The 27406-nt window shown below is 40.9% G+C and overlaps 1 protein-coding gene and 1 pseudogene across 1 annotated transcript in view; one reads left to right on the forward strand and one right to left on the reverse strand.

Moving 5' to 3' along the window:
• Positions 1–27406, forward strand: part of TIAM2 (TIAM Rac1 associated GEF 2) — a 217946-nt gene that overhangs the window by 34375 nt on the left and 156165 nt on the right. The window lies entirely within an intron of this gene.
• On the reverse strand, positions 1777–19101 carry LOC140604680 (glyceraldehyde-3-phosphate dehydrogenase-like; annotated as a pseudogene).

Here is a 27406-nt window from a genome sequence, read left to right on the forward strand (position 1 = left end):
TTCTTTGTTACATATGGCTAAGAATTTTCGTGAAATGCCACACAGTTGTTATTCATAGGATGGATGCCTTCTAGCTTATTCAACCCTTTGACAGTGTGCCCAAAATCCCAATATGAAAATGCACTTTTATAAATACTCCTGCCTGCTAATTAAATTAGCTAATTAAAGGTGTGACTTAATTGTCCTGTCAATTTTTTAAAAAAATATTTATTTTGAGAGAGAGTGCTAGCATGTGCACAGAGTAGAGCTGAAGCAGGGCTTGATCCCATGACCCTGCGATCATGAGCCGAACTGAAATCAAGAGTGGGATGGTCAACTCATTGAGCCATTAAGGCGCCCCCTGTCCATTGGTTTTTTAAAAGGCTAAATACATATGCATGTGTTACGTATATATTAGAATCAGTCAAGTCAAATCCATGTGAGCCTTTGTAAATGATTCAGGTGCTGTTGCTGATATTTTATTCATTTTTTAAAAATGTAAGCTCTATGCCCAGTGTGAGGCTTGAATTTGTGACCCAAGATCAAGAATCACATGCTCTACAAACAAAGCCGACCAGGTGCCCCTATTGCTGATATTTTAAATATTTTTTTCTATTTTATAGTTTTTCTCCAGCTTATTTTTTTTATTAGTTTTCTCAGATCACTAGTTTTTTGTTTTTGAAATTGAAGAGGTCGTTCATCTGGATATCTGTGACTTTCTTTTAAAACTGAACCAACTACAGAGCCTGTATTTTAAGTAAAAGAAACTAAATATATCAGATTTGTGTCATAGACTTAAAGATTAAAATATAACATTACTAATTTCAGTGATCTTACTCATTTTTCTCACTTTTAGGTGGAATTGAGAGTAAAGAAAGTTTCTGGGGATTAATATCATGTTGTATCTTTGATTTGAGGGATCTATAAAAAGTTACTTAAATTCCTACTTGGAAGATGTGTATAGTGAAACCAGGGGCAATTAATTGAGGTAGAGAATTCACTGCTCCTATAAATACTAGAGAAGATAGAAGAACCTCTGAAGATGTAAAATATACCTTATAGTATATAGAAGATCTGTAAGTGGAAAAATAAGTAATTCACTGAGAGAGCTTGCACTAATGAGAGAAGGGAAATGTTTAGGTTGAACAGTTCAAGCCATTTTGCCAAAATGTTTTCCTCTCTGTTTGGATGTGTCTTGTCCTTGTATATACACATGTCTTAAGCCTGTGTGAGCCTGTTGTTCTGTGAACAGGAATCACAGTTTGGAAAGATGACACGGTGACCCTTTCCCCACCACCCATCATCAGTTTGGAAAGATGACGGTGACTCTTTCCCCACCACCCACTCATCATGTGTACATGGAATAGACCACTCAGGTTTAATTTTGAAGAATACAGATACTGATAGCAATCTGTGTCCTGTGTATTATTAATCATTAAATCCCTGTCCACACACAAGAAAAATTAAATAGAGAATTGAGGCATCTGCCAAAGTAATTCAGAGAGAATTCTCTGAGGGCAATTAGGAATTGTTTTCTTCAAATTTCTCTCTCACTCTGTACCTCTTGAGGACATTGGAGACTTTTTGTTGGGGGTGTACAGTATACTTTATTGATAGTACATGATAAGGTAGGGCTTTCCAAGCCCTTTCCCTTCTTGAGGGGGTCTGGGATGGAATCTTTTGTGGAGGTCAGGTGATTCTTAGTGTGTTGGGGGATGAATTGGGGCAGGGACTTCCCAGCAGCTGAGGGCTTCTCTTTTCCTCTTGTTCTCAGTGGGGCTGGTCATCCAGGAGCTCTTATTCCTTGGAGGCCATGTGGACCACAAGGTCCACCACCTGGTTGCTGTAGCCAAACTCATTGTCATACCAGAAAATGAGCTTGACAAAGTGGTCACTTTGGGCAATGCCAACCCCAGCATCAAAGGTAGAATAGTGGGTATTACTGTTAAAGTTACAGGAGACAACTTGATCCCCAGTGTAGCCCAGGATGCTCTTAAAGGAGCCCCCCCAGTGCTTGCTTCACTACCTTCTTGATACTGTATTTGGCAGCTTTTTCCCAGAGGCAGATCAGATCCATGATTGAGGTGTTGGGAGTGGGGACACTGAAGGCCATATCAGTGAGCTTCCCATTAAGCTTAGGGTGGCCTTGTCTATAGTCTTGGTGGTGCCAGCAGAAGCAAGGATGATGTTTTGGGTAGCCCCTTGGCCATGATGCCACAGCTTCCCAGAGGGCTGTCCACAGTCTTCTGGGTGGTAGTGATGGCATGGACTGTGGTCATGGGTCCCCCACACTGTGCCAAAGTTGTCATAGATGACCTTGGCCAGAGGGGCCAAGCTCTTGGTGGTGCTGGAGGCTTTGCTGACGATATTTTTTTTTTTTTAGATTTTATTTATTTATTCATGAGAGAGAGAGAGAGAGAGAGAGAGAGAAGCAGAGACACAGAGGGAGAAGCAGGCTCTGTGCAGGGAGCCCGACGTGGGACTTGATCCCTGGTCTCCAGGATCATACCCTGGGCTGATGGTGGTGCTAAACCACTAAGCCACCGGGGCTGCTCTTTACAGACAATCTTGATAGAGTTGTCATACTTCTTATGGTTCATGCCCATCACAAACATGGGACATTAGCAGAAGGGACAGGGATGATGACCCTCTTGGCTTCTCCTTTCAAAGCCCCAGTCCTCTCCCTGGTAGTGAAGCCCTCATTGGACGCCACAACATAGTGCCAGCATCACCCCATTTGATGTTGGTGGGATCTCTCTTCTGGAAGATGGAGATGGGCTTTCCATTGATGACAAGTTTCTTCTTCTCAGGCTTGACTGTGCTGTTGAATTTGCTGTGGGTGGAATCATGCTGGAACATGTAGACAATGTTGTTCAGGTCAATGAAGGGGTCATTGATGGCAACAGTATCCACTTTGCCAGAGTTAAAAGTGGCCCAGTACAGCCAAATCCATTTATTCCCATCTTCACCGTTGTGTCTTGGGGATGCGGCTGGCACTGCACCAGAAGATGCAGCTATCTGTCAAATGGGAAGGAGCAGGTGCAGAGAGCCAGGAGACTTTTTTTTTTTTTTTTTTTTTTAACATTTGTGTTGTATATAGACTAAAATAATTTGGTCTAATACTTTCTCTCTTTACACACAAAATAACTATGTGTTAAGTTATTGTAGTTTGAGATTGAAATGCTCATTTGTATTTCCTCTCTATATTGGCCATGATGGTGCCTTGCATGTGTGAGTGCTACATTGTACATTAAACACATCTGGTCAAACTGGTTTTGATTTTCCTTGTTCCTAGGTCTTATGATTCCCTTCCTGGTTGTTGGGAATAGGATAATACAGCTGGGTCCCATTTTGAGTATGCGTGTATTCATTGCCGCAGTGATATCCTCAGGACCTCTGCAGCCCAGACCTAAGTCCTGTTGGAAGGAAGCCCAGAGAGACCGAATTTTGTGTTGTTACCACTGGGCCACTTCTTTGGTCTTTTAGGAGCCATGGTTAAGTTCTATATCTTTTTTTTTTTTTTTAAAGATTTTTATTTTATTTATTCATGAGAGACCTAGAGAGAGAGGCAGAGACACAGGCAGAGAGAGAAGCAGGCTCCAGGCTCCATGCAGGGAGCCTGAAACAGGACTCGATCCTGAGACCCCAGGATCACACCCTGGGCCGAATGCAGATGCTAAACCACTGAGCCAACCAGGTGTCCCTCTTTTTTTTAAATTTTAATTTTAATTTTTAAGGAGGCTCCATACTCAGCACGGAGCCCAACACTAGGCTTGAACTCTTGAGAGCAAGACCCAAGCTGAGATCAAGAGTTGGGTGCTTAACCATCTGAGCTATGCAGGCTTCCCTAAATTTTATACTCTTAATTCCTGGAGGGCAGTTGACCCTCTTTTCTGGGCATCAATGAAAAAGATAATGTTGCTCAAAAGCATAAGGCTGTATTTTATCTGTGGTCTGTAATATCAGTGGCTTAAAAATATCTTTTATTTTATGATATTCCTGCATCTTGTAATTGGTATAGCCCTTTGGTTCTGAAGCAAAGCAAGTGTTTCAGGTTTAAAGATAACAAAAAAGCTTAAGAATAGAAATATTTAGCTTCTTTAAAAAACAACTGTGCCAGATATGAATTAGAAAAATAAATTTCGTCCAAGAGATTGTTCTCATGTACATCTTTCTCAGAGCAACTCTGTTTCCTTGAACATTTCTGTCTCTTTTCTCTTCCTTGAAGCATCTGCTACCATTGGCTTCTGGCCTAGCCCCTTTCTCTTGGCTTTCTTCTTTCTTTGGTTGTCATTCCTTTCCTGTTGCCCTTTGGATTCTCCATCTTCTTCCCACTGTTCTAAGATGACATTCTCCTTAGGGGACCATCCCGGGCCCTCTTTATCCTTTTGGGATAATCACGTTTTTACCCCTGCCTTCAACTACCATTTATACATCTCCATTTCTGTCCAGTTAATACACCTCTAGTTGGGAACTCTCTTGTGGGTCCATTGTTGTTAGCTTCTAATTGGATATCTTCATTGGGATGTTTGCTATGTTCCTGTAACTGAGTGAATAAAAAAAAATGAAAGAAGCCTTTTTATCACTTGCTTCTTCATGGAGCTTCTGCCTCAGAGCATGTGATAGTCTGTGAGTCCGATATTTGAATCCTGGCTAGGTTAGCTAACCAATCTTTCCTGCCTTATCACATTGGCTAGCACCTCCAAGACAATGTTGGCTTATCTTAGGTAGAAATTATTCAGTCTTCACCAGGAAGTATAATGTTAGCTGTAAATGTTTTTGTAGATGCTCTTTACTATGAAGATTTAATAAAGTTTAAAAGCATCTTCATTAGCAAATCATAAATATTTTTAATGTTTAGAGGACCCCTAATCCACCTTAAATAAATTTTTAAAAATTGCTTATTTAGTTTTACTATTTTTTAAAAAATATTTATTCATGAGAGAGACAGAGAGAGAGAGAGGGGCAGAGACACAGGCAGAAGGAGAAGCAGGCTTTTTGCAGGAACCTGATGTGGGTCTTGATCTTGGATTACGACCTGAGCCGAAGGCAGCTGCCCAACCGCTGAGCCACCCAGACATCCCTATTTAATTTATTTTAAAATTTATTTTTAAAGCAAGAGAGAGAGTGCGAGGGCAAGTGGGGAGAGGGGCAAAGAGAGCTTGAGAGAATCTCAAGCAGACGCCATGCTGAGCACGGAGCACCATGTGGGGCTTGATCTCATAACCCTGAGATCATGACCTGAGCCGAAATCAAGAGTCAAATGCTCCACCAATTGAGCCAGCCAGGCATTCCTACCTTAAATCAATTTAGGGAAATATAAAATTGTATTTCAATGAAACAGGGTCAAAGAAGCATTCACAACTAAAGAGAAAAAAGTATAGAGATATGGTTTGGAGGAAATGAGCCTATTATTTTGTCTAATGATGGTTGGTGCTAATTTTTCATTTACTGGATGGATGTGTAAGTGGTAAATTTAATTTTGCTAGCTTTTTATTTTTGTACATTAAACCTATTTTCCTGTGTTTAAATCAGGAGACTCAATAATTTTGGAGTTTTGCAAATACCATGTTATTCATCTCTGTGTGTGTGTGTGTCTGTGTGGGTGTGTATGAGAGAGAGAGAGAGAGGATCATCCTTACTGGAACTGTAAAGTCTAAGCAATTTGGGATCAAATTTAGTTCCTTTTTTCCCAAAATTAAGAAAATTAAACCTAATGTAGTCTCAAAGAATGCTTCTGGAAAAGCGTGGAAGTTCTTTTTCTTATCAGAATCATACATTAAAACATTATGAATCTTGTTAATACAAATGACTATTAGTGGACTGTGATTACTTCTGGGACAGGGCCTTACATACAGTCCTTGCCTAAATGAAGTAAGACTCTTGGAAGGCTATGATGGTGCCAAGATTTTTTTTTTTAGTATGAAAATTAATTTTTCTCTATTTTTCATTTTTATTAGAGAACGAGTGGTGGAAGGGACAGGGAGAGAGGGATAGAAAGAGAATCTCCAACAGATTCCATGTGAAGCCTGGAGCCTGATGTGGGGCTTGATCTCATGACCCTGAGATCATGACCTGAGCTGAAACCAAGAGTCAGTCACTCAACTGACTAAGCCACATAGGTGCTCTGAAAATTTTTCTTCCTTTCTTCCTTCCTTCCTTCCTTCCTTCCTCCCTTCCTTCCTTCCTTCCTCCCTCCCTCCCTCCCTCCCTCCCTCCCTCCCTTCCTTCCTTCCTTCCTTTCTTTCTCTCTCTCTCTCTCTCTTTCTTTCTTCTTTCTTTCTCTCTCTCTTTCTTTCTTTCTCTTCTTTCTTTCTTTCTTTCTTTCTTTCTTTTTCTTTCTTTCTTTCTTTTTCTTTCTTTTTTTCTTTCTCTTTCTTCTTTTTCTTTCTTTCTTTCTTTCTTTCTTTCTTTCTTTCTTTCTTTCTTTCTTCTTTCTTCTTTCTTCTTCTTTCTTCTTTCTTTCTTCTTTCTTCTTTCTTTCTTTCTTTCTTTCTTTCTTTCTTTCTTTCTTTCTTTCTTTCTTTCTTTCTCTTTCTTCTTTCTTTCTCTTTCTTCTTTCTTTCTTTCTTTCTCTCTCTCTCTCTCTCTCTCTCTTTCTTTTTCTTTTTTTTTTTTTTTTAGATTTATTTATATAAGCAATGTCTATACCCTACATTGGGTTCAAACTCCCAACCCTGAGATCAAGAGTTGCCTGCTTTTCTGACTGAGCCAGCCCGGTGCCCCAGTATGAAAATTTCTGTAGAATTTTTACTTCTAGGATTGGCACTTATATTCAGTGCTTCATTAACAGTAGTTGATGCACTTTTTGGTAAGTCTATCTGGGCAGGTTGAAGAAAGAAAAAATAACTGTATATCCAGTGTGCATAATTTAGGTCTTTTAGGTGGAAAATTAAAGCAGATGATTGATTAGAATTTTGACGATGCTCTAACACATAGTAGGCACTCAGCAAACATTTGTTGACAACTGTTGAATGAAAAAGAGAGATGGGAAATGTATTGAAATATGTTTTTTTACTCCCTTTTTTTTCCCGTGAAAAGTGAGTTGACCTCAAGGTCCCCATTAGCTCTAAAATTCTTAACAGTTCAGAAATGTAAAATTATTAGTTATTAGATTCAGGGCTGGGTTCTGAGAAATTTGCCTTTTTCCTTAGGCAAGCCTCTCTATAAGTCTATTTCTCTTCACCTAATTGTTATTTCAGAAAAACTCAGAGTTTTTCTGTCTTGTTAACAAACTTTCTTCCAAGCTGCCTGACAATCTGGGGTAGTGTACTGGGAGGAGCATTATCTTTGGAATTCGATTTGATTCAAATCTTTTCTCCACGAACTCCTTATTGTATGTATGCTCTTTTGCAAATTTTCCAAGCCTCAGCCTTCTCATCTGTAAAATGGGGGCAATAAAATCTCCACCTTAAATTTAGTTGTGAGCCTGAAATACTAGGAATAGCTTGGCACTGCACCTGGCACATGTTAGATTCTAAGTAAACTGTGCCATTTTTTCCCACTTAGTCTGATAGTTCTGCAATTACCTTTCAAATGATTAAGATTCTCAAATCTTTCTGTTTATTGTCCTGAAAAAATAACAGAAAAACACCTCACTCCTATTACCCACAGCTAAATGATCTTTTGCCCTGATATTGTAGATCAGCATGAGTAGTTTTCACTGTGTTCTTCAGGGTTTGTTTCTGGGCCCTTACTTTTTTGTCTCCATTGCTGTTCTGCAGCTTTATCTGAAGCTGTGGTTGGCTGGGTCTTTGTTCTCGCTCCTGCTTTTGTACTATCTAGCCAACCATGAGGAGTTCTTTGTTTCTCCATCTTCACTGTTAAGAAGTAAAGAGGCAATCTTTTTCTCCTGCCATAGGAGAAAGTAGAGCTTAATTTGGAGAGTTTTCTCCTTTGAGATTTGCTAAGTAAGGAGTAATTAAAAAAGAAAAAACTTAAAAAAGAATCTTTTTACTGAAGTATAAAGAGCACAGATCACGTTGGGAGCTTGGTGAATTTTCCCAACGTGAAGCAGACCCCTGTGATAAGGATCATAGTAAATTTGAGGGAAGTCTCTGAGTCCTCCAGGCTTGATTAAGCCTTCTTGCCCTTGTCATCCTTCGGATTACCCACCTGTTGTGAGAGGCATTGCTGCTCCCTGGTGCCCTCTGACCTACCATCTGCTAGCTGGTTTTGTGTGGACTGGGTTTCACGTGCCCTCCCTCTATTTTCTCTGAGATGGGAAGCCTTGGGTTAAAGAGACTGACACTTTGTTCTTGGTGCCACCTGTATTCGAGGAGGTGTCATGACATATTTCCACTTTCCCTCAACCGGTCTCCCCCTGTGGCAGCTGGAGATGGGATGCAAAATGCTGAGTAAGAGTGACCTTTTTCCTTTGCTTTTTCTTGTCTGTTCCACAAAACATTGAAGACCATGACTAAGACTGTGCTGATTTAAGAAGGTAGTGTGAAGAAAACTACTATGTTTATGATTAAAAAACTAAACTTAGACTTTTAAAAATGAGTGTGAGTGTGATGACTACTGGTGGAAGGGTGTATGATCTAAAGAGCAGAGTTCCCATGGAAATGGACTCCAGGCAGAGGGGTTTAGGCTTCATTGTGACTTCCTGTGGGAGAGGGCTCTGGAATATTGGAATGTATGGGCTGAGATTTTTTTATTGATCTCCTGGGTAGTTGGGGTGGTGTGTTTACAGTAGCTGCAGTCAGAGTTTGGAGTTGACCTTCCTTTAATTATAATTCTTTCATTATTATGTAGTTTCCTAAATGTGATGAGAGATACCAGTTTTTTTTTTTTTTTCCACTGCCATTCATTTAATGGGAAGAGATGGATTATATGACATTCTGATAGAAATTAGAGGGTTTTTTTTTTTTTAAAGATTTTATTTATTTATTCATGAGAGACATGGAAAGAAAGGTAGAGACATAGGCAGATGGAGAAGCAGGCTCCCTGTGGGGAACCTGATGCAGGACTCGATCCCAGGACCCTGGGATCACGCCCTAAGCCAAAGGCAGACGCTCGACCACTGAGCCACCCAAGTGTCCCCAAATTAGAGATTTCTGAGAAGTGCTAATGCTATACTTTTTCAGACCAAAGGCATGAATTCACATCCCAGCTCCACTACTTACTAGTTGTGGGATCACAAATAAGGGAATGTTGGGAGGATATAGGAGGTAATGTATACAAAGGGCTTTATAAATTGTGTGATGTCATGTAACATAGCGAGCTGTTATACTTCCGATGGCATTTCTCCCTGTATGTTGAGCTCACTTCTTCTCTACCTTCTCTTACTTTCAGACCTCCTTGTCTCAGTTACTTGGGGCCATTTGGTAGAAATGCCTTGTTTGTGTTCTGCTATTTGTTCTGGTTTTCAGTGCTGTGTTTCTCGATGGGTGATGCTGGTTGAGATGAACGGGGATCCCTGAGAGGTGGGGAGGTATTGCATTATTTGAAAGTAAGGAAGCTTTTTGAGAAACTAGGTTTTCTAAAACCTAGAAAGCTAGAGGCAAAAGACAAAACTGGGAAACATAAACAGGGTTAGGCCAGGTGTGGTGGGGGCATGGGGCAAGGCAGTGGGTTGGGCTGATTGCCATGGCGCTTCTTCACCAAATAGCATCCTGACCTCCTTAGAAAGGGGAAAGATGCTGCCAACCTCTTGCTATCTGTGTGGCCAGAGCCCTGCCTCAGGACAGGACATCAGCCTGCTTGTCTCTGTCACGAGGGTAACTGGCTTTTGGAGTGGACGGCTGACTCGAACCCCTGTGACCTCCATTATGCTTCCTCCTCTGAATTGTGAGTGGTGGTGTGGGCCTGAGATCCCACCTTGGCTGCTGTCTTCAGAAGGTCTGACCCTGGTGCTGCTGGGCCTCCTTTGGCAGTTCATCCCAGGGCGGTATCAGTCATTGGGATCTTTGCCTTGATCTTTGCCAAGAAAAAAGTTGCTTCTGCTTTGGTAGCTTATCAGATGTGTTTTCAGTGATCTTATCTCATTTGTATCTTAAAATGTTCCTTATAATAGAATCCTATTTTGTTGTTATTGTTGGCTTTAACAACAGGAATTTATTTTCTTTCCATTCTGGAGGCTAGAAGCCGAAGATGAAGATGCTAGGAGGTTTGGTCTTATCGGAGGCCACTGTCCTTGGCTTGCAGACAGTCCCCTTCCTGCTACCTCTTCACATTTTCATCCTGCCATACTGGCACAGCCCCCCATGTCTCCTTGTGTGTCTTAATCTTTCTTCCTCTTGTTTTTAAAATTTGAATCAAATTTTATTAAATTCAGTTCAAGGTTTTATAACGTTCACACAACAAAAATTTGGTTCTGTATTGTAAGGAGTATTTCAGCCTAAAATGGAAATTTAGAAACTGAAAGAAGTATAAGCACTCTGTCTTCATCATTAAGATGATTTTTAAAAGGGTAACTGTATTAGTTATATTGTTGTGTAATAAATCACCCCAACATTTGGAGGCTTAAGGCAACAGTTACATGTCACAGCCTCTGTGGGTCAGGAGTCTGGGCCCAGCATCACTGGGAGCCCATGACTCAGCGTGTGTCATGAGGCTGTTGTCATCCTGGAGTTCACTGGGAGAGAGGACCTGCTTCCGAGCTCACTCCCATGGTTGCTGCCAATTAGAGTCTCACTTTATTTTAATTAATTAATTAATGATTTTATTTATTTGAGAGAGACAGAGATAGTGAGAGACAGCATGAGTGGGGAGGAGAGGGAGAAGCAGACTCCCCACTGAGCAGGGAATCCTGATGCAGGTCTCCATCCCAGGACCTTGGGATTGTGACCTGAGCTGAAGGCAGATGCTTTAACCAACTGAGCCACACAGACGCCCCTAGAATCTTACTTTAAATGATGTAGGTAATCTGTCTAGATCTGTTAGAAATCTTGATATAAACTGGGTAATTTATCATTTTATATAAATCTGCAGTTTGATACTAGGATTTGCTCAAAGATTAAATAATACCTTTATTGAGGTAGATGAAATGCTTAAAAATATTATTTTAATTCTGATCTTATTGAAGCTAATGAGAAGGAAAAACTTTGCAGCCACTCATGTGATTATATAGCCTTCGATTATAACATAGCATTGTCTTTTTTTTTTTTTTTTTTTTAAGATTTATTTGTTTATTCATGAGAGACAGAGAGAGAGGCAGAGACACAGGCAGAGGGAGAAGCAGGCTCCATGCAGGGAGCCCAATGCGGGACTCGATCCTGGGACTTCAGGATCATCAAGCCCTGGGCCGAAGGCAGGCGCCAAACCATTGAGCCACCCAGGGATCCCTAACATAGCATTGTCTTAACTGAATACATTCTTATGTCTTAACTTTATTCCTAAGGATTTTATATTTGTTATGTGAAATATTTGAAAAAAATATTTGAAAAAATCCTTCCTCTATCTAGAATTTTTCTGATAGAGGATTCTGAAACCACTCCTTTGGAGAGCTGTTTGTTGCCAGTTGAGTGGAGCAAGATGTTTCTCTTCTTTTTTCTCAGGCATTTACTATGGGTGTCTCAACCTGTTCACCTCGCAAAGGCCCTGTCTCTTAATAACATGCCATGGCGGGGGGGGAGGGAGGGGTTGAGATTTCAACATATCAAGTTGGAGAGCCACCAACATTCAGTCCATAACATTTTCCCTGGCCCTGCCCGAATTCATGTCCTTCTCAAATACAAAACCCATTCATTCATCTGGATAGCCTCAGAAGTCTGAAGTCCTTCAGCATCAACTTTCAAAGTCCAAAGTCTCATTTAAGTATCATCTAAATGAGCTGTGAGTGAAACATATGGTACCATTTGTCCTGAGGCAAACTCTTCTCCAGTTGTGAATCTGGGAAACCAGACCAGTTCCAGCCTGCATATCCAACACTTTGTTAGAAGTTTCTTCAGGTAAGTATCTAGGTTCATCACTCCAAAGTTCAACCTTCCACAAAACAATGGATCACCAATGCAAGGCAGTCAGCTTCTTTGTCACTTTGCAGCAAAGATTGCCCTTCCTCTAGTTTGCAGTAATGTTCTCATTTCCATCTGAAACCTCATCAGAGTGACTGTTACCACCACCAGAGTGTATTTCTGCACACATTGCGCTCATGATTACCTAAGTATTCTCCAAGAAAATGGAAGCTTTCTGTCTTTGATCCTTCCAGGCTGATTATAACAAAATACCACAGATTGAGTAGCTCATAAAAAAACAGAAATGTATTTCTCACAGTTCTGGAGGCTGGACATCCAAGATTAGGGTGCCTGCATGGTCAGGGGAGGGCTTTCCTCCAGGGGGCTAGGTTCTTGTATCTTCGCTTAGCACAAGAGCCTCGTGAACTCTCTGTGCCATCTTCTGTAAGGGTACTAATCTCATGCATAAGGGCTCGTGATCTAATCACCTTCCAAAAATCCCACCTACTGTTACCATCACTTGGCAGGTTGGGGTTTCAGCATATGAATTTGGGGGGAGGGGACACAAACATTGAGACCACATCCCTTTCTGTATTTCTCTTAAGTTAGTCCTCACTAGAATCATCCTTACTGATCCTTACATGGTAGAGTGAGATAGCATGCACCACCAGACTCTTCCAGGGTCTACCATTACCCAGTTCCAAAGCCACTTCCACAGGGTTAGGTATTTGTTACAGCAGCACCCTTTTTCTTGGTACCAATTTCTGTCTTAGTCTGTTTAGCCTGCTATAACAAAAATACTGTAAATTTTTTGGTTACAATCATTAATTTTTTTGTATGATTTATAATCTTGTTAAACTCTTTGTTTAAGCATGGTACAAACCTTTTTTTCATATTTCCGGAGCCTGGGAATTCCAAGATCAAAGCACCAGCAGATTCTGGGAGGGCCTGCTTCCTGGTTCATAGGCAACTGTCTCACATGGCAGGAGGGGAAAGGGAACTCTCTGGAGCCTCTTTTATAAGAGCACTAATCCCATGCATGAGGTCTCCACTCTCCTAACCTATTCACCTATCCAAATACCACCTCCTAATGCTATCACATTAAGGGTCAAATTTCAACATACGAATGGGGGTGGGGTGGTGGTGGAAACGCAAACATTCAGTCCATAAAAGATGGTCGTAAAAGGCCTTTGAGTTCTACTTTTTACCCCAAAGTGTTGCTGTTTGCTTAGCACACACATTCCTGGGCTTTGTACTCATGTACTAGATGCACTAGGACAGCAGAATGTAATGGCTGAGAACTTGGGCTCCCTAAATTCCACAGTGCTGGTGTGAATTTCAGCTCTTCAGTTCCCCATCTCGGTGATTTGTAGCAAAGTGCTTTAGCTATTTCGAATCTCAGGTTTTCTCATCCTTAAATAGGGGCTACTAATTGTGTTCATAGCATTATTGTGAGAATTTAATGGGACCATGTATGTAAAGCATCAAGTATAATGCTTGGAACCCAATGAAATTCCAGTATGTGTTACTTCTTGTCATAGTTACAGAACCAAAGACCTGTTCTTTAAGAATAGAGTCAAACCCAATTATTGTTTATAAACAAAGTCAGTTTCTGCTTCTCCAATTCTAGATATTTCTCCCTATCTTGCAGCATATTTACTATAAGTGGATTCATGCTGGAATGGGCTAGTAATTATGGGGAGTCTAAAATATTGAGCAAGAGACTTATGTCCTTCTAAGCAAAGGACTAGAAAATGTACAAATGGCCGATAAGCATTTAAGAAGATGCTTAGTATCACTAATCAAAACCATAATGAAATACCGCTTCACACTCAATAGAATGGCCATTACCAGAAAGTCTCCCCAGAACAAAAAAACAGAAAATAATAAATGTTGGCAAAGATATGGAGAAATTGGGACCTTTCTGCACTGTTGGATTGTAAAATGGTACAGACACTATGGAAAACATTATGGTGGTTTCTAAAAAAATGAAGAATAGAACAAACCACATAATCCAACAATTCCACTTCTGGGTATATACTCAAAAAAAATTGAAAGCAGGGGTTCAAACAGGTATTTGTAGCTTATTCAGAAAATGGCATTATTCACAATGGTCAAAATGTGGAAGCAATGCAAGTGCCCACAGACAGATGAATGGATAAATGAAATGTGGTAAACAAAGTGTATGTACAGACAATGGTATATTTTTCAGCCTTAAAAAGGAAGGAAATTTTTCTTTAATCAAAAAAATTTTAAGGATTTTATTTATGCGAGAGATTGAAAAAGAGCACATTGAAAAAAGAGTGGGGCAGGGGTGGGGAGAGGAGGGCAAAGGAAGAAAGAGAAGCAGACTCCCCATGGAGTATGGATGCTGGGGTGGGGGTGGGGCTTGATCCCAGGACCCTAAGATCATGATCTGAGCTGAAGGTAGCCGACTGAGCCCCCTTGGTGCCCCAGGAAGGAAATTCTGACAGTGCAACATGGATGAACCTTGAGGACCCCTGTTGAAATAAGCCAGTCACAAAACAGTGTATGATACCATTTTCACCACTTATATGAGATACTTAGAGCAGTCAGATTCATAGAGACAAAGTAAAGCCACAGTTGCCTGGGACTGGGGGAGGAGGGGAATAGGAGAGTTAATGTTTAACGGATGTGGAATTTCAGCTTTGTAAGGTGAAGATGTTCTGGAGATGGATGGTGTCGATGACTGTACGTTTGTGTTAATGTTCTTAATGCTATTGAACTGTGCACTTAATGGTTAAAATGGCAAATTTTGTTACATATATTTTGCCATAATTTAAAAAATATATTTTTTAAAGAAAGCCATTTCCCTCTGTACACGGTTTTATGATGGGGAGTTAAATTAACACACACTGAGTTTTCAACTTAAGAGTAATGTTTTGGTCAGTTCTCCAAAAAAGTTCTGATTGCCAAAATTGGTTTTTAACCTCTGTAGCAATAATGAAGTGCCTCCCCAACCCCTCGCTCTACCCTGCCCCTAACCTGAGAAGTGAGAAAACTACTTGACATCTTGCCTGGGACAAAATCTTGATGGCCATGATGGCATCCTGAGGGTTGTGTTCCTTTCTTTTCCTCCCCTGACATTTCCAGAAGCTATTGGATGATGAGGTAAAGGATAGGAGAAGTGGAGTGTAGGCCCGGGGGGATTCGGATTTTGTTGGGCCTCAAGTGCATACAGTTGGGGTTCTCTTAAAAAAGAACACAAGAACACTCTTTTCCAAAACTTTTAATAGAACGCCTGTTGTGAACACACTTTGGGGCCCTTCCCAAGGCTCTGAGGGATCATCCCAGAAGCTTAAACTTTGTTTAGCTCAAGGTATCTTGTCTCTATTCCAAAATGAGAGGCAGAATAAAGTAGGAACTGCCTGTAGCAAACTTCTTACTTCCTCTGAGCTTTATTCTCAGAAGCAAAAAGATCTGGAAAAATGTGTTACACTCAAAGACTGACAGGTAGCTGGGATGCCCTTGGCATGGAAAATGCTTTATGTAGTTGAAACTCAGTCTAGTCCATGTTTAATTTAACCCTTTCTCCAAACTTCAGTTTGGCAGTCAATTTGTACTGTAATTTAGTATTGTGATGTGACCTTTGACCCAAACCAATTAATTTTGAATTTTTCGCCTGGAGTGTTGCATTATAAAATTGTAGCGGCATCTTCTGAGAAATTGTATAAAATTTCCATGATAATTATGACCTTGAGATATTCATGTGTCAAAGAAGATGCATCATCTTCCCTCCTTTGTCTGGTAATTACTTTCTTCTCCCACCCCTACCATTCATCTTCATATCTGTTTCCTTACTTAGAAAAATACTTCATCAATCAGAGATTAGAATAATCTCATTACCTATGGGAATTCCTCAGTGTCACTCAGGCCTTTGATGGAGATGTTAGGGAGCCTTTGTCATTGAAAGCATCACTTAGTGACCAGATGGACTCATTGGGAGCAACTTGCAGAATGTCAGGCAGGAAGATGCTTAATGAGGCGTGACACAAGCAGAGTTAAGCAATAGTGGAATTCTGGTTTTCTTGTTGCTTTGTTTTACCTCCAGCAGTAGCATAAATTCTTTTTTTTTTTTCATGAAAAATAGAGCTTTCAAAAATAATATATATTTACTTCCTATCATGAAAATGGAGGCCAAAATCAAAGAACAGATCACATTCTTTTTTTGTAGCAGAATTCATGATGAGGAGGGACCTCGGTATTTGTAATGCCTAATAGAGTCAGGGCAGCTGCTGTCAGACTTCTCAGCTCAGCCAAATCCCCTACTTTTAGATGTAGATTTCAGCCTCCAGATTGCCTATTGTTCAGCTGTCAGTTGGGCACTGGGGTATGTTTGCCAAACTCATTTTCACTTCTTGGACAAAAGTAGAATTTGGATCCTAAATTAAAGGTGAAAAACAAGGTCTCTAAACCAATTAAATGCTATTCTCACTCAAGTAGGGATTTTGTACTGTTTGGGGCCACTTGAATACTAGAAAATGATTGAAAAAAATTTACTTCTTTTTTTCTTCTCTCCAGAGATTTTGGGGAAACTTTATAAAACTTGTTTATGTTTGTGGTGAATTGAGATCTTCTCTACTTACTTTGACTCTGGAAAGATGAGATTAAAAGGAGTTCAAAATCTGTTCTTTTACATGTAGTAACCATTTCCATTGGATTGAACTTACTCAAATTATTTTTGGCTTGATTTGCGCTCCAAAGAAAAAGGGTGTGGTGGAAAAAAATGATACCGAGAATGAGTAAAACAAGGAGGAATTTTGTATTGTTCTGAATTTCTGGTCAGTGGAGGAAGAAAGACTTTTTTAAAAAAAAAATATCTTGCATGTTCATTTCAGAGCTTTGATTTGGTCAGTTAACTCTTTTCAAATGAGTGCCTTAAATTTCTAAACTTCATTACCAGTGAATACTTGGTATATAAACACTCTTTAGTTTTAAATTCTTAAACCACTTCAATTAAAATATGAACAATAAGATTTGTTTTAAAATGAACTTCTCCATACGTTTTCCTTCTTGGTCTGAGGTATTCATGTTGCTGATGTGATGTTAGTCCTAATTAGGTCAGTTTGGAAATTCTTATTTTTAGCACGAGAGGAAAATAAGTGGTGTGCTGCCACCAAGTTGCTCTCAAATAAATTAAGTCTCAGTTGAAACAGTTTTGTATTGGAATTCATTGGCAGATTGGCCAGGAGCCAGTGTTACAGCTTTATTCTACTTTTCCCTAGACTTTTTATCTACAGTGCTTATTCATTTGGGGAGGAAAGCCTTTCCTGGGGCCTCCCAGTGGGTGTGGGCTCCTGCCCCATCCTGTTTCAAGCGGCTGTCCTTCTAGGGCTTGGCACAGTTGGCATCTGGGACCCTCTTAGCTCCTGCCCCCTGGGCAGGTTTATACAGCAGAGTCCCACTGGTTAAGCCGTTCATCAGAGAACTTAAGATGTCACTGGTGTTTCTTAGTTCATTTATCCTTTTTGTTACCTAAATTACAGAATTGTAATAATTACATTTTGTGATCACCTACTAGGTGCCAGTTGCTGTATCCAGGTTCTTGCATAATTTTTTTTCAAGGAGGCTTTCTGCCCAGTGTGAGGCTTGAACTCAGGACCCTGAGATCAAGAGTGGCGTGCTCTACCAACGCAGCCAGCCAGCTGCCCCTCCTTGCATAATTTTGTTTCTGCCTTATTGTGGGGGGAAGCATCATCCTCTCCTTTATACACATCAGGAAAGCCAGATTCCAACAGGAGACTTAGAATCACGTGGATGGGAAGAGGTAGAAAGTGGATTTACATGCAGGTTCTGCTGACTGTTCTTCCCCATGCCCTTGGCTGCCTTCTATAGAGCCAGCGGGGCTTCTAGAACCTTCCTGTCCAGTGGTTTTCAGCACTGGGTACATGAGTCACCTGGGAAATTTAAGATGAAGATTTCCTTGGTTTCATCCCAGGCCTGTGAGTTTGAATTTCTGCGGGTGGGGCCCAGGCCTGCTACATTTCAGGAACTCTGGGGTGATTCTGCTATGCAGGGGGTCAGAGGAGGGAAGTGCATAATACTCCCTCCATTTTCAGGGAGTCTGAAGCCCAGCAACCTCTAGCAGGTCAGTGAGCTAGTTAGTTCAAGCTGGGACTTGACCCAAAATCTTTTGACAACCCTGCAGTCTCTTCCTATTCTCATTCCAAATCCTGATAATGGAGTCTGGCTGGGTACAGGAAACCTAGGACAAGCTCATTTCATCTTTGGTTTCCCAAGTACATGATGGGGCCAGGTTGCAGAGCCCCCTCTGGTGTGAGGGAGACCGTGGATGATGGTGCATTCCTCTAAGTGGGTGTTCTTCATTCATCCACCTGCAGCTTCCAGGCTCGTTGGGCCCTTTCAACTTGGTGGCTCAGGACTTGGGTCAGCTGGGGGAGACTTTTCTTCATGCTCTGAGTTTTTGCTCCCTCCCCTTACAGCTGCTGCTGAAACTCATCTTGCCTGGATGTTGGACCTCTGGATCTATTTTCCCTGGCTTTCAACTTTTTGTTCTGTAATGTTTCTCAATATTTTCTTTCTGCTTACAGCCTTGGTATTTAGCTTGGTTCATTTTATGTCTCAAATCCATTGAGGTTCTTTTCAGAAATTCTAAATTTATTTCTTTTCTCCTGTCCAGAGCTCTTTTTCTCTGATGACTTCTTTTCCATAGCAGCCTGGTCTTGCTTTATGGACACACTCTTATTTCAGATCCATCTGAAGATACTTATTAGGATTTTCTAAAAGTTTTCTTGGGTCCTACAAATTATGTTTTTTTCTGGGGCCAGTTCTGTTTGTTCATTATAGCCCTTTCATGTTCTGGTAAGTTTTCCAGACTTTTCCTCAGGTAAGTTGTGATCTTCCCTTGCTGATGAGTTTTGATGAATGAACTCCATTGATAAGTGGAGAAATTGGCTTTGATCATCTCTGCAGGTGTAGAGACAGCTTTCAAAATAGGCCCCTGTAAGTCGCAGGCAGACCCTGCTTACCCTGCTTCCCTCGTAATTGTCAAAGAAAGGAGGGAGGTGCCTGTACGTGCATCTTACCCCTTGCGGGGTTGAGGGGGGTGGCTACCTTTTCTGATGTGGAGGTTCCAAACTGCCTTTTACTCTTCCACATGTACACTGGGATTTCCCCCAGACACAGTACCCATTTTCTTGGTTTTAATCAGTGGGTTCAGCCCTCTGCTGTGGCTCTCAGCCATCGACGGTCTATTTTTGTGGGAAGGAAAAGGGGAAGGAGGCAGCAGGGGAGACCATGGAGAGCTCAGCCCTTCTGCATTCAGTTCTCTATTCCATCTGCCCTCCCCTCCCCCCCTCCACCCGGTGCTCACTCCTGCCCCTTATCTCTGCGTCCTCCCCAGGACTCCCTGGAAGGATACCACTCACCTCTAGAAGTGTTTCCTGTTTCCAGTACTGCTGTTTGGCTGGCTTACGTGCTTTAAAAAGAATTTTCGCTACTGTCCTTCTGGCGCTGGCCTGGAGAGTTGGAAGGCCCACAGAGGACTGAGCGTGGGGCGGCTGCGCCCTTGCCCCTTGCAGGGCAGTACCCCCTCCCTGGCAGCCGCTGGCCCCGGAGGCTTGCCTCAGGCACCGGGATTGTGATGTGTTATAGCCGCAGTTCCTGTGGGGGTGCAGGGTGAGGGGCCGAGGCAGGAGGAGTTGCAGGCAGCCTCCCCGGGGGCATCTGTGGAGATGTTTTCCAGTCAGCTCCACGAAGCCATGTCTGTGTGGGCAATGAGAAGGGAGGAAGGGCAGAGGTTGGCTCCAGGTTTCAGATCTGACCTGGGGCTATTGTCCAGCACCTTCACTTCTTGCTTTTGTGTCCCGGCCACCTTCCCAGCTGATGCCTCTCTCCCCTTAGCTCCCTTGTCCTGGGTTCACCCGAGAGAGCAGCCGGGCTGTTCACCCACAGGCCTTCAAGCCTCCAAACTTGAGCCCAGGGAGGAGGAGAGGTCCCAGTGCCACACAGCCTGGCCCTTGTCCCTTCTTCCGTCCATCCATCTGTCCACAGGCATCCTGAGAAGCCCCTGAGATCGGAAGCCAAGTTTGGAGAGCATTAGGGAAGGTACGGTCCTTCCCGAGGCCAGGTAGAGACGTGTGTGGGCTGTGTGTCCCCGCCTCGGGCCCAGCGAGGCCAGGAGCGATGTGCTGGGGCGCACTCACTGGGTCAGGGCTCTGGGCCTGCGGGTGACCGGCTCACACCTGTGGTATGGTGGCTGAGCCACGGTGATTTCAGGATTTGTGATTTCTGATTTGTGACTTACTGTGGTCCTTGGTCACTAGAGAGAGATTTGGAGCCGAGCACATGCAGAGAAGAGGAGGGCACAGGAACACACAGGGCTGCCCCAAACAGTGTGGCTGTGGCTGTGAAGGGCAAGGAGGGAGTAGGAGGGGAGGCAAGGTTAGGTCGTTCTGGGTGAAGGAGTCAGAAATGGGCCCATGGTGCTGGGGACACGAGGGGAGGGAGCTGGCAAGGTGACTCCGAGGGCCCTGGTGTCTTTGGGAAGGTGCATGGACTGTGGGAGAGTTTGGCCCAGACGCTGAAGGATGTTTTTATAGTGCCATAAATGATGCAACAGACACATAAACTCAGCATGCTCAGACAGAAAGATCTCAAAATCTTCAGTCCAACTTGGCTCCTTGTTTGAGCATGAAACCAGAGGCTGTGTTACTCTCCTGGCCTGGCTGCCAGACACACCTGTGAACTTGGGCAAGGCCTCGACCTCAGGAGGTTCCCAGCCCAGACTGTGGCCAGGACAGGGCTCCTGCCCTCTTCTGGCCCTGAGAACTGTAGGGTGGGCTCCCTCCTGGAGGTGGGATGGGCCTGTCTTCACAAAGGGCTGCTTCTATAGCTAGTTCATCTCCTACCTGGACTTCTGTTGAAGTCTTAAAAAAAAAAAAAATAGATAATGGAATATGGTTTAGTCTTTGCATCTTCTGAATTTTTGCCTGCTTAGCTGCCAATCTTGCTCATTAGCGATGGGCCATTAGTACTACAATGGTTGTTGGCTTTGGCCGTGGCTGGAAAGTTTGTCTGACTTTTCTTGCAGTGGAGTCTTGGCATGTCTGTTGCATTAGCAGCAGCTAACCTTGTTCTGAGTGTACATTTTAACAGCTGTTCTAACCTCCAGTTTTATAATTGGTTCACTTCTTATCAAAGTGTAGTGGTAATGTGAAATAATAGCAGTCTGTAGAAAGAGCATTAATTTAAAAAATGATATGAATGGTTGGTTGGAAAGGAAATTAGAATAGTTGACCTCAGGGCAAGGAAGCTATTTTCATTTAAAATTTTCTTTTTAAGTTACAAAAAATCTGATTTGTCAGAAAAAGAATGTGGCTGTTATAGGGGAAAAAATGTTTTTTAGGTGTATGTCAGGATAAGAGAAATAACACTACAAGTGTGTTTTATTTGGGTAAAAGTGGAGTTGTTGTTGATCGTTTTAGCAGTAACATTTTCTCTCCACTCACTGTTTCTGCTTTCTTTGAAGCAAATCATCTCTAGTAGAAAATGTGAAGACTGGAGGTTCTGGATGCCAAACAAAGGCTGGGCAGGTGACTCCAGGGAAGCTACAGGTCCATGGTGGAGACAGGGAGCTTCATGGGGGGCTTCTCCTGCAGAAAGTGGTTCCTACTTAGACTGTCCATCTGTGCCAATGATGGAGTGCATGCTATGTGCTGGTTTGTTCTTTCTAATTCTTTTTACAATTCAAGTTAGGTTCCATTCTCTGCATTTATTTTCCTTAAAGAAGGAAAGAATCGTTTGTTTTCCTTAGAGAAGGAAAGAATCTCGCCCAAGGGCAAAAATGCTCTATTAATAATGAGTAAGCCAGAATTGAGACCCAAGTCCACGTGGTTCCAAAGCATGCATTCTTTCTACTAAGACCATTGTGTTTCCTGTAAGTCTACTGGCAAGATATTTTTGGCCTAAAATGCCCTCTTTTCAGCTATGATTCTTTTCGATCCAATGATTTCTGAAACCTCATCTCTTTCAAAGACCTTAGCAAACTGATTTAAAATGAGGTGGCAATTTCCCCCATACTATTCTATTTAAAGATGTAGCTCTCACAGCTCATTTAGCACTTGCCACCATGGAAAGTAGATTTACTTTTTAAACTTGTTACCTGTAGTTTGTGTGGGGAGGAGAGACATGGGAGGACAATGTATTAACTATTTAGTGCTCTTATACAGAATAAATTAAGATGCAAAAAAATACAGAATATAATTTAAATCTGTTGCGATTTTACTTTTACTAGTTTACTTGTACTATAAAAATACTAGTGATTCATTTATATTTCAGATGGCAAGATAATACTTCACATTAATATGCCATCTGAAATTATGTTATTTGATCTATTGATTGGTCATATAGCTTTTAATTCTAATTATCTCCTGATTATACTTAATAAATACTGAAGTTCTTAAGGATTATGGAATTGATAGTGTGATATGAAACACAAGAAAATCTTTATTCTTTGTGATCTGATTAACCATAAATTCTATGACGGATGTAAATTGTAGGAAATATTGGGTAAGTTCCCTAAGTGCTGGGATTGTGCTTGTTTTATTGACTGCTGTAAATTTAGTATCTAGCAGATTGATGTTATTAATATTTGTTATTAATGTATGTTGGGTGTGTATATAAATGAGTTATAGAAATTTATTTTGAAAAGTAAAAACCAGAATATATCCTAATATTGCAAATCCATCTTGATCTTCTGTATCTTTTATAGTATAATAGAAGAAAAATGGATTGTTATCACAACATTGGGCAAAGTACTGAAATGTTAAGGAAATATGATTTACACTTAAGAACTTCAGATAAAAAGAATACCATATAGTTACCATTACTCTAACACTTGTATATAATGAGAGAAAGAAAAGTGGGGGGCGAGATGGGGAGAGAGAGAGAGAGAAGGGATGCAAATTTGGTGAGTTGGTGATACTTGGAGAAACTGGATATCTGGATATCTGGATTGGGGAGGGATGTGGGACTTCTTTAAACTATTCTTGAAACTTTTATGTGGATGTGAAACTATTTCAAAATAGTCCCTACAAGAACATATTACTATATATATTGTCATTAGTGCAACACTAACAAGTTTGATAATATTTACAGATAAGAAATGATGGTCATATCTTTCTCAATGACTTAGAAACAAGGGGAATTCATTTCCTTTTGAAAGTTAGAATATAGAACAGCTTATTAGAGCAGAGATGTGTGGAATTACTTGGTAGACAGAAGTCTGTAAGATCTGAGTCTGTAACCTAACACTAGTAATACATGCGGTGAACTTTGAGCCTTCATGTTTCATTGGCCAGGAATGATTTGGGAGGTTGGATATGTCGGGTCTTGTAGCCTGATAGCATTAAAATTTCTTTTTATCCAGCTAACCCTCCTCCTTTTGTGTCCAAGTTAAGCAAACACTCTCCTGATTGTAATTTATCACCCTCTGTTTATCTGCTGTGCCAGTCCTGTTGCTGCAGATAGCCTGGTGTGCTGGAGAGATAAATTTTTCATCATCAGTTAAAAGGCTGTTGGTTTCTGAGCTCAGTTATGTGCTTCCTCCGATGGGAGGCTCTCTCCCTTTCTTTGTACTGTGATATTTGATGCTTTCACCTTCTAAGTTACAGCCATACTCTGGTTTGTGGGGAATTTACTAAGATGATGGGTCCAAGGAGGCCTATTGGTGAAAGCCAGTTGGCCTTTCCCAGCAATATTCTGATTTTTTTCACTTATTCCTTTTGACTAATTCAACAAAGACTTAACATTCAAGGAACAAAAATAATTAGAAGCTGAGTAATGAATATAGATAGTATTCATATCCACCAATTTCTCTTTTCATCAACTGTGGATATTAGGAAGCTAATAGATTAAAGATTGGCCTTGGACAGGTGAAAGCACAGGCACAAACATCAGAAACATGAGATTCACACAGAGAAACAATCTTCTCTGAGGATGAGCTCATGGTCATAAATTGTAAATAGCATGAAGAAAGAATCTACTCTGAAGTAGATTAAATACATGAATACCCAGTCATGGAGCCCCCGTCCTGTCTCCTCCACCCCCTCGGGCCCTGAGACTCCAGCATGAGCTGTGTTCCGTGTTCCATACCGTGTCCTGCTTTACCACGTGCGTGGCCAGTAGAATTAAACATTGAGCTACAACCCCCCCCAAAAAAATAACCCCACAATAATCAGGAGTATTTGTCCTCTAAGAATATAAGATGCTAAGATAAAGTCTGCAAGGCCATGTGAAATAAGTTAGAACTAATTGTTAAAAAATAAAAATAGGGGGCACTTGGGTGGCTTACTCGGTTAGGGATCCAACTCTTGGTTTCAGCTCAGGTCATGATCTCAGAGTTGTGAGCTTGTGTTCCATGTTGGGCTCTGTGTTGAGTGTGTTTGGGCTTATTATTCTCTCTCCCTCTCATTCTGTTCCCTTCCCTCTGCCCCCTACTCATGCATTCTCTCCCTTTCAAAAAAGAATAAAAACAATAGTACACTATGAAATGAGAATAGAAATATTTGAAAGTATTATGTACTTACTGCCATTAAAAACTCAGCAGGGGTGCCTGAGTGGCTCATTTGGTTGAACATCTGACTCTTGGTTTGGCACAGGTCATAATTGCAGGGTCATAGGATTGAGCTCTATATAGGGCTTCATGCTGAGCATGGAGCCTGCTCGGGATTCTCTCTCCCTTCCTCTACCCCTGCTCTGAAAAACAAAAAAACCCACAATAGTCCATTAATAGCAGATGAGGCTAAGTAGAAGAGAGATCTGGTGAATGTTGAGAGATCTGATATAATTACTCAAAATGTAGCATGGAGTGAGAGATTAGAAACATGCAAGTTATTGAGAGACTTGCAGAAAGAATGAGATGGTCCAAGATGTCTAATAAGTGTCTAGAAGACTAGAATAAAATTAGGGCCAATATTCAAAAAGATAATAGCAGATAATGTTTTCAGAAAGGATGGAGGGCACATTCTAATATTGGGAGAGTCACACTGAAACATGGGCAGGAAATACAAAGCAAATACAAATACATACAAGTTGTACAAAACTGTAGAACTCCAGAGTTGAAGGGAAATATCTTGAGAATCATGGAGAAAAAAATAGGTTATTTGCAAAGACAGCAGTTCTAGACAATAGGCTTCTCATTAGCAATAAGAGAGGACAGAAGTTAATGGAATAATACTTTGAATTCCCACATGGATATCTATACTCAAGTTGTTACTTGAGAGTGAATGCAAGACATGTTCAGATTCATGGACAAAGAGCAGGCTCACCACATACACACCTAAACTGGATTAAATTTAATTGGAATTAAAAGGAAGAAATGGAATATAAAATGCCATAATGAGCAAAGATGTTGGGGCACATATACATATTTTTACAAGCATCAGATTGAAAAATATTGACTTTTAGGGTGATTAAGGCAAGGTAGATCTAAAATAATAGACAACAGTAACATTGAAGATGGGAATGAGGATACTCGAGCTGAAGTGTTTTAAGGTCCATGTATTGTTTAGAGGAAGATAAAGGTACTGATGACTTTTTGACTTTAAATCAAGTAAGTGTGTCAAAACAGTTTGAAAATACTGCCTTCATAAATTCTTTTTCTGTGGAATCGTAAGCATAGCAGCTACACTAAGTGAATTTGCTGTATGTGCGTTTACAATATTTGTAGATCAATATGCATATGAAGTATTTAAAAGATCCCAAGATCCTCTCCTGTGTCAGAAATACTACTGTATTTCTGTGCCAGTGTTTTCCAAAGAAAACTAACAAGGACATGCTGATGATCTGCAAAGTTCCCGAGGGATCAGTTTTAGGAGGCAAGGTAGAATGTAAGATTGAATAAATGTATTTTAGTATTATATCTTCAGAGATGAAAACAAAGCAGAGTATTGACTTCTCAAGTTTGGGATCCATCTTTTGATTTCATGCATGAGTTCTTTTTCCTTATTCTCCCTTAATACACATACATAATTTGAAAAGATCTTTCATATAAGGAAAGAGAACATTTCAGGGTGTTAATGAACACATTAGAGAAGTGTTTGGTGAAGAAATGAGCACCTGTGCCCTGAAAAATCAATAAAAATTAACCATTTTCTTCCAGTGTCTTTTTATTTAACAAATTGTCGAAATTATACTTTTATTATTTTCTTGCATGTTCTTTTTTTTTTTTTTTCTTGCATGTTCTATGCTCTTGTCTCATTGGTTCTGATGGATCTCCTTGTTGTTCCTTCCTTGGGTCCTGGGAATTCTGACTTTCTGCCCACACTTGGCTACTTCCCATATCTGAGTCCTGTTCCTTATTGAAATTTTCCATGACTCTTCAGCAATTTCTTTGTACTCTGGCTAATAACAGTGTAATGATGCCACCCATTTATCTCTTGGCCAACTTTCTTTTTTCTTTTCCTTTCAGTAAATTTATTGTTGTCAAACAGTTTTAGACTTACAGAATTATTGCAAAGATAATATAGAGAGTTCTCTTGTAAAGCCCACACCCAGTTTCCCCTGACTTTAACAGCTTATATTATTATTTATTGTACATTTGTCACAATGTATCAGTATTGATACGTTATTATTAACTAAAGCCCTTACTGTGTTCAGATTTTCTTTGGGGGACCTCTGGGTGGCTCAGTGGTTGAGTGCCTCCCTTTGGCTCAGGGCGTGATCCTGGAGTCCCGGGATCGAGTCCCACATTGGGCTCCCTGCATGGAGCCTGCTTCTCCCTCTGCCTGTATCTCTGCCCCTCTCTCTCTGTGTCTCTCATGAATAAATAAATAAAATCTAAAAAAATAAAAGATTTTCTTTGGTGTCTTCCCCCTAATATTCCTTTTTTGTTTCAGAATACTGCATTACTTTTTTTTCTTCTTAAGTAGGCTCCATGCCCAGCATGGAGCCCACTGCAGGGCTTGAACTCACAACTCTGAGATCAAGACCTGAGCTGAGATCAAGAGTCAGAAGCTCAACTGACTGAGCTATCTAGGAGTTCCAACACTGCATTATTTTTACTTATTATGTATTATTAACCTCCTCTTAGCTGTGACAGTTTTTCAAATTTTTCTTGTTTTTGATGACTTTGACAGTTTGAGGAGTATTGGTCAGATCTTCTGTATAATGTCCCTCAATTTTCTGATTAGACTGGACTAAGGTGTATTTAGGAGGAAGACCACAGAGTCAAAGTGCTGTTATCATATCAAGAATACATACTATCAATGTGACCTATCATGTTGATTTTTTTTTATCATGTTGATATTTACCTTGATTACCTGGCTTGAAGTAGTATTTGCCAGGTTTTTCTACTGTAAAGCCACTCTTTTTTTTCTCTCTCTTTCTTCATTCTGTACCCTTTGGAAGGAAGTCCTATGCACAGCCCCCGCTTAAAGAATGGAAATTATTCTCCACCTCCTTGAGGTCAAAAGATCTATGAAAGTATTTATAGTTCTGCTTAGGAGATTTAGCTGTTTTCTCACATCTACCTATTAATCCAATCATTT

This window comes from Canis lupus, chromosome 1 (assembly GCF_048164855.1).
Source record: "Canis lupus baileyi chromosome 1, mCanLup2.hap1, whole genome shotgun sequence".
Classification (NCBI taxonomy): domain Eukaryota; kingdom Metazoa; phylum Chordata; class Mammalia; order Carnivora; family Canidae; genus Canis; species Canis lupus.